Below are 15,260 nucleotides of genomic sequence, written 5' to 3' on the forward strand. Positions count from 1 at the left end.
AAGCTTAGAGGAAAATATGACGACCATGCAAGCAAATCATAAGAAAGAGAAAAACTCTATGCAGCATTGCTTGATAACCATGGAAGAAGACCATGCCAGGGAAATCAGTGCTATAAAGGTTGAACACTCTAGTCAACTAGATGCCATTAAAATACAGTTTCAGAAATTTCAACAGCAGTCGGAAGATGAAGGAAACCAGGAAGAATCAATAGATCAAGAGCCTTCCGCTGCAACAAGCTCCATCTTACTATGAGGAGGTCATTGGTTCGATTGAAAGGTGGTTAATTGAAGGTGATCCAGATAGAATTAAAAATGATAAAGATCAGATGCAGGATAAAGAAAGACATGTCACGCATATCTTACATACTTCATCTGATAACTTTGAAGCGGAAAGTTCCATGTCATCAGTGATGCAGCCTGCCAGGAAGAAAAGACACAAGAGAAAGAAAACGAAAAGAAGATTTGATGCATCAGACGGCCGCGAGCAGCTTGATTTTCGGATAGGAAAAAGTCCTACCATATGCAGAATTGGACATGGCACATCCAACAAGCAACCAACAGATTTGCCTGAAAGCAGGCAAATGCTCAGTATACACTATATTGAACACATCTGATGCCATGGGGCATCCTTTGTATTGTATTTCTAACCATACTCCTTGTCATTTCAGCATTTTCATTTCTGTTTTAGGATTAGATTTGCTTTTCTAGATTAGTTAATAAATGAAGAGCTTATATCTTTCCTGTGCTTAATGTTATATGATGATTTTTTGGATGGACGCTACTTATGTTTTGTTGTGTTGCATGGGTGCAGATTCTAGATTCTCACATTCCTACAGTGCAGCAATGTGTCCCCAAGTAGAGCCAGATGTTGACCACCACCGTCAACCGCCCATAGCAGTACACCCCCTTTTTCTTTACAAAAAGGGTAGCGCTTGATCGACATGTCCATGCCATCCTTCAGTCATCGACAGCTTGATCAATTTATGTTGTAAACCCAGTCTGCATGTATAAATTGTAAATAATCTTAGCAGATATGAGTCATGTCTGTAAATTGCCTAGGTGGACCTAATTTTCTAAGTGATAATCTACGTTCCGGAAGGTTTTTCGTCTCACCGATCCATGATCGGCAGAGTTTTCCTTCAGCTTAACCCCAAAGCCGGGATGGATTTTGTCATTAGAATCTTAGGAGAATCCTAGTGTGTTAATCTGCTAGATTAGAGTTGTGTCGCAGAACTGGGTGATTTATGAGGGTCTATGTCAAATGGGTTTTCTCCCTTGGGATGTAAAGTTGTAAAAGTCATGATGTAAAGTGTCTTGAGGATTAAGAAATGTTTTAATCCCCTCATAAGTCCTAAGTCCTAGGTCCTAGGTAATTTTCCCAAAAGCTAAGTTCAAGGATCCATTTAAAAATAAATTAAATAAATAATAAATAAAATAAAAATAAATAAATAAAGTAAAAAAACCTAAAAAATAATAAAATAATAATATTTTGAGTAAATAAAAGTAGAATTTCAATTCTTTAATACATTAAAAATTCGACGGATGAGATTAAGAGATATCTTGATCCTCATCGACGGTCGAGATCATTTTGACATGGATCACTTGAACTATCTGTTGGGATCTTTTCCTTTAAATAGGGTGTTAGGGGTCATTTGAGATATAGAATCTGTGAGTCTTGTGCTGAAGAAGCTCTCTTGTAGTTCATTTTTTGTGCAATAAAGAAGACTTTGGGGTTAAAAATCTTGCTGGTGTTACTCTTTTGAAAATGTTGTAAGATTGTTTTATTTGTTCTGCATAATTTTATTTTCAGCCATTAATGATAGCTTAATGAATATTGATCTAGGCACAGGTATCTTGTCTGATCTTTGAGGTTTGAATGATAGTTTAGATTCTGAAATATATTGGCAGGTATCTCCATTTGATCGAGGTTTCACTATTGTTTTCTCTTTCTATGTTGATGGTTGATTTTAAGCTGTGCAGGAAATCCTTTTTTCAGATTACCGAGCGTTAGAGGAAGTTCTCGACTGAACCAGCCAACTCCCGGGTTGTGTTTTTCTGAAAGAGCCCAACCAGTTCTTGATTCCGGGCTTATCATTCGAAATATTTTTTATGAATGCATGCAGGGTTTTCTGAAGCATTTTACATTAAATTAAATTCTGACAATATTACTGCCGATTACTGATAGATCTGGCTGTTTAAGAGCCAAAAGTTGTAAATTGCTCAGTTGATCTGGGGTTTCAAATTTTGTTTTATGCATATATTAGGGTTTTTCTTTTCTTTTGCAGGTTACAGGTTGCTTCGGAGCAGAGAAATTCAGATATAATTTTCGTGGAGATTCTCATTGGTTTCTGGGCAATCTACTTGTTGTTGCTTGTTTTCTTCAAATAAATTCGATTTTTTTTATCTGCATTACGCTGCCCTCTACCCGTTGAATCTCTTGCAAACTTGCGTGAGGCTGCTGCTGCCAGAACTTCCGTGGACCTCCATTAAACGCAAAAATCATTCAAGCAAAATCCGCGTGGGTGCGTTCTAGTGTATACCCCTCGGCGTGCTCCATCCCTCGATCCTGCAACGTATACCCTTTCCCGTCGCTCCTGTAAGAATTCACGCGCCAGCATATCTGCGTTCTAATTCAGCGTAAGGACTGATGATTCAAAACAAGTACCTGGAAACTACGCTAGCTGTGTCTATAATCACGAAACCCAGACACGGAACTAACAGGCGATGAAGTTTCTCTTATCCATAACCGTTCCAAAGATTTTAGCGCAGTTTTCTCTTCTTCTGCGTGGCTTTTCTTTCCCGTATTCTCGGATCGCCAGCTTCCCATGGTTTAAATGGCGGGATTACACATTATGTGATTAGAACGCATCTGCGGCATTTTCCGGGGTGGCTTTGATCAGTGAAACATGTACATTCGTGTTCCATACGGGTTGTGGCTTGAACATTCGTGCATCCAGTTCTCCAAATTTTAGCCGTCTAGCAAACTTCTACAAATTTTTGCTGTCTACCTGCGTGAAACCATTGAAATCTCCTCCATCTGCAAGTCTCCAGCAGTCCACGCAGGCCAAGTGTGTCACGAGTCCAGCATAAGAGAATTCCTGTGAATGAAGCTTCCCTTTCGTTTTGATTTTCAGCGTAAATCAGTTAAGGTTTCGTTTCCTTTTTCCTTTAGTCATTAGATTAATTCTTATTTTATTTTTTAAAGAATTAAAAGGTTTTCAAAATCAAAATCGTTTGTTTTAACTTAGGTTTTACCTCTTTAGTTTAAATTTAGTTTTTTTTTTGTTTAGCTTTAGCTATATTTTGATATTAGCTTTTAATTTAGATTCAATATTAGAATAGACTTTTGATTTTAATGGTTTTGTTTTAGTCTAGGAATTAAATTTTTTTTTATTTAGCTTAGTTTGATAGGTTAAATTTTATTCATTTTCAAGCTTTAGATTTATTTTAAATAGTTTTAACTTTTTTTTTAGATTTTATTAATTAAAAAACATAAAAGCATAAAAAAGGAATTTTTTAGTTTAGATTTTAAATTTAAAAGTTTCCCTTTTTTTTTAGTTTCAAGTTAAAAAAAAAAATATATATATATATATATATATATATATTGTGGAAAATTTTTGCCAGATTCAAATTTTAGCTCTGATATTTATCATGTTTTATCTTTTCTACTAAGGCTAAAATTTTTGATGTGGAATGAATGTTTATCATTTTATGCGAATCCGTACATGAATGATCATCTTGAGGATTTAGCTGCATCTGGTTAATGATTCATAATTGCGTGGTTGTTTAAAGTATTTATCTTTCGAAATTTTTAGTCGCTGGATATCGTTATTGAAACTTTAATCATTATAAGAACTTTGTGGTTTTACTGGATATCTTGCATCGTTCAAGTTATTTGATGATAATTGATTGCTATACATGGTTTACATCTCTGCAACATCTAATAAACAATCGTTTAAACATCAAACCCACAAGGCACTGGTCTATTAATTCAGCAAAATCAATCTAGTGCTTGTTTCTTTGTGTCTCCCAACCCAACTGGTCCACAGTTGGTCTTCATCATCCCTTAGGGTCTACCCCCCTTAGCCGCGGGAGACAGGCTTAAACGGAGAGATCAGGGATCAGAGTGACAGCCCCCGGTCTGAGCGTTGTCGCGACAATCTGTGAGACAACAGGCCCATTTTCAAGCAACAGAGAATTGTCAAGTATTGCTTGAGCATCAGCAATAACTAAATCATTATCATCTACAGCATACAAAATTTTCTGAATCGCCGCTACCACTAGAAACTGCTCCAAGTCTTCATTTTGAATTAGGATTTCTATATCTCGAAGTTTAGCAAAGTAAAAGTCCCTTTCCTTCTCCAAATTGCTCACAGAAAGCTTTAATTCTACAACCTGTTCAGTCACAGCTTGAAAGTGTTCTACAGAAACATAGCCAGGAGGCAATGAAACATGCTTCCCTTGCTTACTTCCACTTGGGCCAGCCCTAGATCCATTTGTACGTCGAATTGTTGAAGATGAGCTAGATTGAACTGATTTTAAAACTCCTCCAATGCCCTTGTTCCGTGATGAGCATTGCGTTGAAGACATTCCCTTTCTGTGGACTTCCTTTCCTCCTTTACATCTTCTCTCCACAGGATTATAATTGCTATTCATTATTCCACCTGTTGCAGAATCACAATACCACTTCAACCACTGGAGAAGCTCCAGATTGTCCAATGGCCAACCTTTAACAAGTTTATTAACCTCTATATGCGTCTCTATCTTTAATTTTGAAAATACTTCTTGCAGCAATTTGTAATTCTGGATCATATCGTATTTTGTCTTTGCCTCGAAATTCACCTTGTGCATAGGGACAACCCCTGGGTGCGATCATACCCCGACTGTTCAACTTCCACATAGTCCATATGTTGAATATCACTGTGTGAATCTACTCCCACATTGGTGGTATCCTTCTGCATTAGTATCCGCTCCCATTTTTGGACTATAATACTATTACACAGTGTATTCACCATTACATACTCCAAATGTTGCCTGCCCTTATGCGCTAATTCCGGCATATGCTCTCTCTTTTCCTGCAACCATATGCGTTATTACCTTCGCTTTCTCAACGATGGATTTGAGAACGTCAGGATTTGTGAGAATGTGATGGCCATGACTCTTGTGAACTCAGCCTCTGGCTCCAGCTCCTCCCATACACAAAAGGTCGGTAGAAGCTCCTGCTTGGAACAACGGCGCTCCAAATTCTCGCCTTTTTCAATCAAAGGAAGTTGCCAAACATCGTCCACATTATCGCAACACGGAACATAGTCTCTCATCAATGGTGAACAAAAGTCGATTTAACCGATCAGCCCACCACCTCGTGGCACCTCGCTGGAAGTCCCAAAGACATCGATGTACCAGCTCTCATTGTCATCATTTATCGATGTGAATGAAGATCGAGACAAATTAAAAGAGCCTCGTGCTATGAATAGCTCTCAGAGACTACAGTGAGTTTGAATGAAGATACGCTGAAAGGATTGTAGAGGTTGGCTTTCCAGTTAATTCCTAAGTAGAAGCAGCGGACTACGACCAAAATGAGGGTGAAGGAGTTGCTCAGTCAAGGCTTTGTGACCCAAAATTCAAACGCCATTTTGGAGTTTGAGAGTAGGATTTGTGCATCGATATTAAATTTCCATGGAGAATTTTAATCTTTCATTGATGTTATTACATGCATTGGCATGTCCCTCAATTATTTAAAATTCCAACATATGCATCGGTTAGATGATGTGCCACGCTTGATGTCAATTGGGTTGATGTGTTGAATTTAGTGGCATACTCATTGCACAGTTTGTGTAGCAGTATTTAAAGTGTTGTTAGTTGCAACGATAATCCAACAAACTTTGTGCAATTTCTAGCCTAAGGTATTAAGATTGAAGAAAATGGTTAGGATTGATAGAGTTGTTGTTGGTGTAAAACAGTTCTTTTTGGATTATTGACCGCTTTAAAGGGCTATTTCACACTGGTTATTTGTTGCACATTTACAAAATATTTTGCAATGACATTGTATTGCGAGTGAGTGTTAGTTCTTCTCTACAGATTCATAATTGTGATAAGTTTTAAGTGTAATTTCGACAATGGATAAAATAACCAAAATTGGTGAGGTATTAGAGTTTTTAAAAACTCTGATACATTCCTTTGATCATGACACAATAAGAATCAACAAAGCTTCTCTTGTTGACATTAGAACCTGTCTGCAAAATGCACAAGAGAAGATAGAATTTTTGGAGCTTGAATCTCAGCTTCAACAAAAGGAATTAAAACAGAGCAGTCATCACTCTGAACCTGTTTCTGTTCAGAACATTGAAAAGACTCCCATAAGCAGCAAGTTGATACAAATCTAGTGCCCAATGAAGTAGCAGAATTGCATGCAGACGCAGAAACTCAGCCAACACTTCCTAAGCCAATCATCAGACTTGGGGAGGAGCTTGTCCATAATAAGCACAAAACAGGTCTTGGATATGAGAAGGACGTGTCCTTTCATATTCCAGATTACTCAAAGCCCATCTAGTTTCAGAGTGCTAAATTCTTTCACGACAATTCACATTCAACTGTTCCAGATTCATCTTCAGATGTTCCAATTTTGATCCTCTTCCATAGCAGCCACAAAAACTTGTTAAATGCCAACATTGTGACCGAGTTGGCCATATGAAAGATCATTGTTTTGATCTTGATCCACGTAAGCACTATCATAAAACCAATCATTCTTCAAACAGATGCTTCAAAAACAAACCTCCTACAAAAACATAAAATTCATCTCGGATGGATTGCTTCTTGGCAATGGGCATCAACAGCCAAGAAGATATTTCAGTCATATGTCTGAACTTATTCTAGAGTATTGAACAATCTTGCAGTTGAGTTTTCTCCATCATGTCACCTTGTATCTGACAGGGGCAGAAATGATGGTCATCTACAAGCTTCAAAGCCACATCAAGCGAGCCTGAGCCACAACCTGCCACACCAGATTCAGAGTTGTAGCCGGAGACAAAGATGCCCCTGAGCATGCCTTTAGTTGGTGATGCCTCTTCAAAGAATCGAGGACACTTCCTCTAGTAGAAGACTTCATCTTCTTGCCAGTTTTGGAAGAGTTCCACAAATTGCATTAAGCATTCCAAAGTTGGTGGTAATCCTTAAACCATCACAGGTTGAGACCTCCCTTTTTAGGTTGAGGTTCTCCCTTTTATGCGGGATGAGACCTCCCTTTCATGGTTGAAGGTTTCCCTCTTCAAAACATCAGGAGCACTTCCTTTAGTAGAAGACCTGAGCTTCATGCCAGACTTGGAAGAGTTCTGGGAACTGCACTAAGCATTCCAGTGTTGGTGGTCATCCTTAAACCAGCTCCCTTATACCAACATTTCAGAGAGCACATTCAGCCTAGTGCTGCCATGCATTTTTTGCACATTTTGTATCACAGCTCTCTTCTTGGACTCACACATAACCCTTCAAATTAAGGGGGGGAATGTTGGACACCTAATCCTCTAAGGGTTGGTGTGGAAGCTGAACAGCGAAAAGGAGTCCAAGGGACCACTTGGAATATGAAACCAAGGGTCACTCCTATGTATTATAAATATGTATCAATGTGAATAAGAAATGCAATCTCATGTTTATCTTTCCTATTTTGTCTCTGCCATGTGTGTGTCCAACACATATCATTATCAAACCAATCACCTGTAGGATAAACTTCATGGACACAGGATTTGGTAATAAAACTCAATTCATTATCAATAGAAGTCAATTTTATCCAAATTTCCCTCAGTTTGATCCATCAAAACACCAACAATAGATGATAGAATTCCAGTGAAATATCATTGTAGAAGCACAATAGACATGAAAGTATTAGAACTCCTCTACTAAAAATACAATAACCATTCACTATCATCCAAATTGACCAATACCAGGGTATTCTCATCATCAAAATGTCAACCATTGCAGTCTTTCATACTTTCTGAATCCATGATGATATTTCCTTGTTATGAAGTCTATTTAATCTAAGAGCACAGTTGAGATTGATCCCAACAAGAGCTAATAGCATCTACACCCAGATAACTCACAAATCTATGCATGAGTTCGGTTAGACTTCATCATGCGAAACATCTTCAACTTCCGTCGAAAACTCCCTTTTATGTAACTATCTAGTAAACTTTGTCCAATACTAAGGAAAATAGCTTTAGTTGTTGGTCTCTTTGCAAATAGGTCTGCTTCAAGTTTACTCTATGACTCAAAAATTTCAGGATTCTCACCACTTTCTCATCTGCTACAATTCTCTGCAAAGTTCCTTTGTTCATAACCATTTCAGATTTATCCTTGCAAGTTTGATGACCAACACACATTTAAAATATGAAACTACATACTGGTACTTTCATATTCCAGCATATGTAAAGAGCATAGTGCAAGACAATGCCCATCTGTCTCAACAAGTGACATCAAAGGTCAACTTCAAAGTCTGCTTCAAATTTAGCAATGTCTATAGCCAATACTCCAAGCTTCTCCTTCTTCAAATAATGGTAAGAGCAGTCAAATAACCTCTTCAAACAAAAGATTATTATTTGCAACTTCTGTTCATCGTTTCTGAGATACCACGGTCCGGTATTGTCAAGGGTTTGAGGCCTTGGTCTTTTCTAGGTCTGCGACCTAGATTGCTCAACTCTTGGGGCCTTTCAGCCTTGTTCCATCACCTTAAGGCCCTCTTAACCAGTTAAGTTGTCCAGGGCATGATGAAAACCACCTACTAATCACACACAATGTCCAGTGTTGCAGCTTCACCGTTAGGTACAATTAATCATTAGTGCATCTAAGTGGACCAAGCTAGTTAATCAAGGGCCATGCTATATGATCAAGATATGCCTAGATATCTTTGGGCATAAGCATGTAGCACAACAGAATAGATTCAAAATAGGGTCCAACATAAGGTGTTGGGAAAGATGACACCTAAGGAGGCACTTATAGGGAAGAAGCCAGAAATCAGTCATTTCCGGATTTTTGGCAGTATTGTTTATTGTCACATTCCAACCGAGAAGTGTACCAAGTTGGATTCGATTGCAAAGAAAGGGTATTTTGTTGGTTATAACAAAACATCCAAAGCATACAAGATCTATATTCCAAGGACTCAGAAGATCATTGTGAGATGGGATGTTAAGTTTCAAGAGGAAAAAGCCTTCAATAGGTCTCATGAGTTGCCAACAGTTGATCAGAGTCAGAAGACAAAAGGTCCAAGGCTTGAACAGCAATCTCACATGCAGGGCACAAGTACAAGTATAGTGACTAGTATAAGCACAGGTACAGGTGTTGAGGAGAGTGCACAAAATATGGGGCAACAACATGATGAGGAGCTTGAAGCTCCACCCACTTTAGTTGGCAGAAGGAACCGCGAGGTGTTTCATACATTGAGAGATGCTCAAGAGTTTGTGGGAGCTCCTAGATCAAGCACCAGGGACAAAAAACATCCAACGAGATATTCAAGTTACATGGCATTGATGAGTCAGCTCATCGACAAAAAGCCTTCCAGCTATCAAGACGCTGAACAACAACGGGTTTGGCAGGATGTTATGGTGGAGCAGTACAACTCCATCATGAAGAATGATGTTTGGGATGTGGTGCCTAGATCGTTGGATAGGATAGTGGTTGGTTCTCACTATATCTTTAAGATCAAGCATGTTGCAAATCGCAACATAGAATTCAAAGCCAAGTTCGTGGCTTAGGGATTCTCTTAGAAAGAGGGAATAGATTATGAGGAGGTGTTTGCTCCTGTAGCCTAGTATACTTCCATTAGGGTCGTGATCTCACTTACAACATAGATGGAATGGCAGATTCATCAGATGGATGTCAAGAAGACATTCTTGAAAGGAACCATAGAAGAGGAGGTGTACATCAAACAGCGAGATGGATTTGTGGCATATAGCAGGAAGAAACATACACAAATTGAAGAGAGCACTATACTGGCTCAAGCAAGCTCGCAGCGCATAGTATGGTCAAATTGACAAGTAATTGTAAGCGATGGGCTTCGTGAAAAGTGAGGCGGATTCTAATCACTTCTATATTATCATTGGAGGTGAACCACTCATTCTTGTTTTTTGTGTGGATGATGTATTTCTGACTGGGTCACTAGGGCTCATAGAAAACTGCAAGAGGTACTTAGCAGCAGAGTTCAAGATGAAGGATTTGGGGTTGATGCACTATTTTGAATTTTCTATAGAAAAAAATTCAATTTTCCTTGTATCCCTCCATTGTTTCAATGGTTTTGCATAAAGTTTAAAGCCCACAACCCCACATGTTAGCTGATATGTAAAACTAAATGCAAATTTCAATGGAACATTACAAGACTACTCCACTTCTTTTGTACTACCTAGTCACTTTAAGTTGTTTTTGTACCTTGTATTTTTTCTCCACATAAAGTCAACTTACAAATATAAAGTGACTTTAATATTAGAAAGTACATGGTACATAAAGTACTACATAAAGTGACTTTATAACATGACCTTAATATAATGCATAAAGTCACTTGCTAAAAAGGTGTTATAAAGTGTTTTACACCTCCTTGATACCTTTTAGCAACATTTTCTAGGGCTAGAAGTGTTGTAGACAGATGGAGAAATTTTCCTTGGTCAAGGGAAATATACTTTGGAGATCTTGAAGAAATTTAGAATGTTGGATTGTAGACCCATGTCTACACCTACGGTAACTAATTGGACAAAGATTGATGCTTGATGTTGTTGAGAATTCAATAGGGCAATGAATATGTTAATTCTCTTTAAATTTATAATTGTTTGTTATCTTTTACTTTATTAGCTTTGTTCCTTATTATTACAGTGTGAGATACATCAAACAACTACCAAAACAATAAGAATAGTGACACAATATATAGGCAGCAAGCCAAGGCCAAAACCCCTCCTTTTGAGGGAAAACCCTTAAATCTCTTCACTTCTTATAGATCCTTCAATTGACGAATACCATGACCTAGTGACTTAGACAAATACCCTCCAAGATCAAGATCAACTCGGCCTCCTTCTGCAAGATCTTCGACCTCCTACTTCAGATCCGAAATTTTGTCTCCCGAGAACTACTACAATTGTTGTTGCTCCTCAAGAAGACTTTGATCTTCTTCATATGGCCTCCTTCCCTCTTCACTTTCCTTTCCTCGAGTCTTAGGGCTAGTGAGACACCCTAAGACACCTTCACTTTACTTCCTTTCTCTCTTTTCTCCAAGATCGAACCAAAGATAGCCCCAGCGCAAAAACCCTAGCTTCGACTTTCATGTGGGAGAGAGAGAACTAGCCCAAGCACTTCGACTTCCTTTGTCTTCCTCTCCGTCCTTCTTCTTCAACCTCTTTTAGTCCTCTTCTTCACATAGAATGAGATGTGAGTGAGTGTGTCTAATGGAGGATGAGTTCCACTCTATATATAGGCTTCTTCAAAGGTAGATGTGGCTCTTGACAACTTCTAGGCCGGCTTGATCTTGGAGGGTATTTCGACACTTTAAAGACAAAAACAATTTTTTCTTTACAAGATACAATGTGCCCATGAGGTCTTCAATATATGACAATGACTCTTAAACCAAGGACAAACCCTAGAAGCACTGAATGGGTGTTTGACCTATAAAATAAAAGATCTTGAACATCAAACCCATGCTCCAATAATATTTTTTTTTTCATTTTATAAATTACAAGAATACATTTCATACTTATGAAGGCCGAACCTAGTTACACATTTTTCAACACTCCCTCTTAACTAGGGAGGTATTCATTAGAGGTACATGGTCATTCTCAATATGAGGAGATCTCATAAAAAGAGTAGGATTGGTAGCCCATCTATCTAGCATCATATTTAACCAACATTGTCATATAGCAAGGCCTTGACTAACAGCGCTATCTCTCCACAAGATCAGAGCACAATGCTGGCGAGACCAATGACTTATAGACACCATAATCATTATCTCTCAAGGTATATACTCCACCCGGGTTTTCACCGAGTATGACCTTCATTGGACTATTCTTATCTTGGGTAGCTAATCCTCAAAGAATATCGGTCCATGACTACTCTTGCCTTGAATTGATCCAGGTGGATGTTGGTGGCCACCCACCTATCCCATCTGGACCCCCACAACTGTCCCTTTCAGTCTTTCAGTTTCCTTAATTATAGCGCAGTTTACTATTTTTAGCAGTTTTTCGGGTCCTAAACTTCCAGAGCCGTTTTGAGGCCCTAAACGACGTTTTTTGGGAAATCTACCGCCAGCGATTTTTTTGTCAAAAAATCGTCTTTTCCGTCGTAGTCCTCGGAGAGATCTTTCCAACGGGCTATCATGCACGTCAAATGGAGATAATACGACCAATTCGCGACCCCGGGAAGTTGATGTACCAACTTACCCAAAAACGGGGCCCACAATTTGGCGTTTCATCTTCTAGGGTTAGGTTTTGGAATGTGAAGGGTTTTCCATTGTTTCTCAACAATAAATAGGCCTTCAAGCCTCATTGTAACACAGTTCAGAGGCATGTAGCCACCACATCTCTTCTCAGAGATAAGCTACCATCGCCCTAGCTGGTTTATTTCCGTTTCTGGTTGTAAGCATATTTTAGTATTTTCCATTAATGAAATGAAGTATTATTTCCGCTGCATCTTTGTGTATATGGTTATCTCTGTAATTTTTTGCGTTCCTGTTTAAATCCGGATCATGAATGCCCTACCTCATTCTCAAAGAGTATCGAATGTCAGATGGTTACCCAATCCTACATTCTTTCTTCCCAAGTGAAGACAAGAATGCAGTGTCTATCTCTCCCTCTCAATTAGGGATGATACATCAACCAAACTAGGCTTGTCTCTCAAGTACACAAGCTTCTTGTTCGGAAGTGACTTTGTCAATATGTCAGCTACCTGCTCATCAGTAGAGATATATTGTAGTTGCAGTACACCATTTTGCACTAGCTCTCGAATTTAGTGATACTTGTTGTTTATATGCTTTGTCTTTCCATGAAACACTAGATCTTTAGATAAACGTATACAACTAGTGTTATCCCAAAGTATCATTGTATGGTTCATCGATCCTTCAAACAGGTCGGATAGCAACTTCCTCAACCATACTGCTTCTCTGCTTATTTCATAGGTTGCAATGTATTCAACCTCAGCACTACTTAAAGATATTGTGTCTTGCTTTCTGCCCATCCATGAGACCATGGAGGATCCCAAACCGAAACATCCTCGCATGGTATTCCTTCCATCTTGCTCATTGCCTCCCTAGTCGGAGTCTGTATATCAATTAGTTGGACATCATTCCTTCTATCATACTTCAGACAATAGTGGATGGTTCCTTGTAGATATCTCAGAATATGTTTTGCTACTACCCAATGATCATGCTTCGACCCCTCTTGGAATTGGCTGAGAATATTTATTGCAAAGCATATGTCTGGTCGAGTATTCACCAGTACATTAGTGAGCCAATAAGTTGCCTATACTTGGAAGGATCCACGGGGCTAGATTTGGAACTCCTTAGTCTCTTCAAGTTTGTGATCATCAAAGTAGTCATAGGTTTGCAATCCATCATGTCAAACTTCTTCAGTAGGTTGATTACGTTCTTTCCTTGACCCAAATAAACTTCATCAAGCCCTTGCTAGACTTCTAGTCCCAGATAGTAAAGAGAAGATCATCAACATAATGTGAAATTCTGTGATCCCAAATCCTACTGCAACAATTGATAATGTTTCTTCTATTTGTTAAATTAATCAAACAAATTACTTGCAGTTCCCTATGGAAAATATCGAAACATATACACTGCAACCTTCACAAATACAATATTGTGGAAGAAAATAAAAACACTAGAAGAATAAATGCACACACACAATAAACACTGTTATTTTTGGACCAATATCCACAGAAAAACCCAACTTGGGAAAACTAGCACAGCAGCTGAGGGTTTTATTATTATGCAGTAGTAAATTTAACTACAAATCTATCGAAGCTCAAATCTAGCTTTCCATACAGAGAAAATGATTGACAGATGTCTAGTGAGAAAAATCTCACTTCCACCGGTGATCCGACATTGGCCTTAGCTCAAGATGAGTTGCTCCTTACTGCCTTTGTGCTGCCTCTGCGTCACCCTACGCAGATCTGCGTCAGCCTTGCTTGGACCAGTGTCTCTCTCACTCTGCTGATCCGCTGCTACTCTGGAAACTCGATCTTTTTGCCTTCGAGCTCCCACTCCAGCTTGCCTCTAAATCTCGACTTCTCCTCAGCAAAATACGGATCTCCCTCTGAAGCTCTACGTTGCCTCTCTGCACTACGTCAGCCTCTCTGTGGAGTACATTGTCTCTTTGCTATGCACTCACCAGACTGGAAAAACTTCCTTCCGGCCTCACTATCCCTGCCCCTCTCTCACTGCTTCGAAACTACTGAATCACCTCCTACAACACATGGCTGCTACTCTGGAGTTCGATTTCCCAGCAATATCAAATTCTTTACACTCAAGTGTGTTCTCCAACCCCCATCGAATTTCTTCTTATAATCTCTCGTTGAGGCTTCAGCGGCCAAGATTAAAACATAATCAATGGCTAAGATTAACTAGAAATCGATCCATGTCTGCTTCTAGAAGATTCTCACCATGACTTAATTAATACCCTTTAATTAATTAGTTTTCTTAAGCTTAGACTTAGGCACCATTAAAAAAAAATATGTATATATATATATATATATATATATATATTTTAATTAAGTCATCTCTAGTTGGAATTTCCAGAAACGATTGTTGGGTTTTGGAGAATACATGTATTCTAGCCTCTCCACAAAATTTCGTGGCTAGAACACATCCGATGTTACAAAAATCAACACTCCCTCTTAGTGAGGAATGTGTTCTAGCGCTACAACCCACTAAAGCAACACTCTGTCTTTGCACCAACTCAGGTTACGCTGTTGATATTTGGTTGTTGCTGCCCGCCAACTACTGCGCAACTCTTATAAACTCTGCATCTGTGCTGCTGTTGGCCCTGTTGAACTGTTGCCAACACCGCATTTGCACTGCAACTCCTCCATCAATTGTTGCAGCAACTGCAACGGAAAAGCATCCAAAACATTGAACCAACTGTGGTCAGTATGATGCATCTGTCACCTAAGTCCTCACTGCTGCTAGACTTTGCGCTGTCACTGAAGCTTCTGCACTACTGTTGACTCTGCTCTGTGCCATCTGCACTGCTGCCAACTCTGCACTACGTTGCCCAATATCTGACCTGCTACTAGCTACT

The 15,260-nt window shown here is 38.9% G+C and overlaps 1 protein-coding gene and 1 pseudogene across 4 annotated transcripts in view; both read right to left on the minus strand.

Annotated features, from left to right (window-relative positions):
* LOC149267621 (Small GTP-binding protein) overlaps window positions 1-15,260 on the minus strand; it is a 462,582-nt gene that overhangs the window by 431,860 nt on the left and 15,462 nt on the right. The window lies entirely within an intron of this gene.
* Window positions 4,102-4,868, minus strand: LOC149267622 (microtubule-associated protein RP/EB family member 1B pseudogene; annotated as a pseudogene).

Source organism: Pinus tabuliformis, chromosome 6 (assembly GCF_031772625.1).
Source record: "Pinus tabuliformis cultivar Carrire ecotype Pingquan chromosome 6, CPIR1, whole genome shotgun sequence".
NCBI classification, from domain to species: domain Eukaryota; kingdom Viridiplantae; phylum Streptophyta; class Pinopsida; order Pinales; family Pinaceae; genus Pinus; species Pinus tabuliformis.